Source organism: Sardina pilchardus, chromosome 11 (assembly GCF_963854185.1).
Source record: "Sardina pilchardus chromosome 11, fSarPil1.1, whole genome shotgun sequence".
NCBI classification, from domain to species: Eukaryota; Metazoa; Chordata; class Actinopteri; order Clupeiformes; family Clupeidae; genus Sardina; species Sardina pilchardus.
In genome coordinates, this window is record NC_085004.1 from 8,754,346 (window position 1) to 8,755,930 (window position 1,585).

The window sequence follows — 1,585 nt, forward strand, 5'->3', positions numbered from 1 at the left end:
GAAGCTTCAGGAAACAAAGTGTTATGTTGACTGTTATTATAATCATTACATCAACAACAACGTGGACGTGTGGAAGATTCCATGTTTCTATGACTTCAGTAGCCTAGTTCATGCTTCCAGTCAAGAGTAGGCTATAGGGTATGTTAGCCGTAGCCTATACAAGTTTGTCAATAACAGAGTTGGCCTTTGGATATCAATCAAAACAAATACTGCCATACAACTTTTAAAAAGTGTTGGATTCCTGCGCAGTCTTCAGCTGTCAGTAGCGCGCAGTGATAGGAATCGAGAAAAATAGTGCCAAGTGATAACGAGGTTTTCCTGGACAACATTTAGATATAAAACATTTCTATTTAGATATAGCCTACATTTAGATTTAACATTTAGATTTAAATCTAACATTTATATTTAACATTTAAATTTAGATATATCATTTATATGTAGGCCTAATATTTAACATGTTTTTGACAACTACATATAACGTGTTGTTTTACATGAATTTCTGTCTCAAATGTGAGAAAAATTCGCTAAATTGAGAAAAGTGAGTTAAATGTGAGAAAAGTGAGTTAAATGTTGAAAATGTATCAGCTAAAAAAATGTAACCGATTTTTTACAATCGGCACCCCATAGAGGGCATGGTCTTTGTCCTTCACTCTATGAGTATGGTGTTTGGTTATACTCATGTGCTAATTTACAGTATCAACTAATTTATCCTGTTTCTGTTTTTCTAGATGCCACCCTTGAATGAATCAGTACCCCACTAGGGCCACCCTTGTTAAAAAATGTCTAGAATCTCACTGTGTACAAGGGCTGAAATGAAGGGGTTTTGTGTCGTAGTGTTTGTATTTCAAATATTCTTCAAAATATGTTTATAAAGCAGCATGACACATCAGATCAGAGACTTTCACTCCACATATGTTGACGTTTTCGCTGATGTTGGACTTTTCACTGGACCTGTGGTATCGCGCCCTCAGATCTGAGAGGACTTAACTATAGGAGGCCAGCGCATGCTGCTTGTCTTGCCGTGAGCTAGGACTCGGTCAGTAGTAGAGTAGCCTTCATGCTGCCTCTCGTCGTGAGATAGGACGCGGTCAGTAGCCTAAAGGCTACCTCTCGTCGGTTCATGTCCTAGCATCGTTTTCTGTGTTTGCGTCAGTCATGTGTGTGTGTGTGTGTGTGTGTGTGTGTGTGACCTCTGGACTCCGCTGCATTTCACTCTGGATCAGCGTGGGCATGATGAGTGACTGACATCAACCTTTCACTCGCGACTAGTCTACAACAAGTCACCAGCTCAGCAGTGAACGCCTTCCAATCCGCCTGGAGAATATAGACGCAGACACCGCTTGAGGGGAGTATTTGTGTGCTTTCAAAGTGAAATATAATTATGAACACTACAGTTTGCACTTGGATTTCTTATTATCTTTTTGTCTAATCAAATACTCACAAAATATAATTCGTTTTCCACACACATGTGCAATTAATAGTCTACATCAGAAATACTGCCCATCTCTCTCTCTCCTTCTCTCTCCCCCTCTGTCTTTCTCGCTCGCTCTCTGTCTGTCTCTGTGTGTGCGTGTGTGTGTGTGTG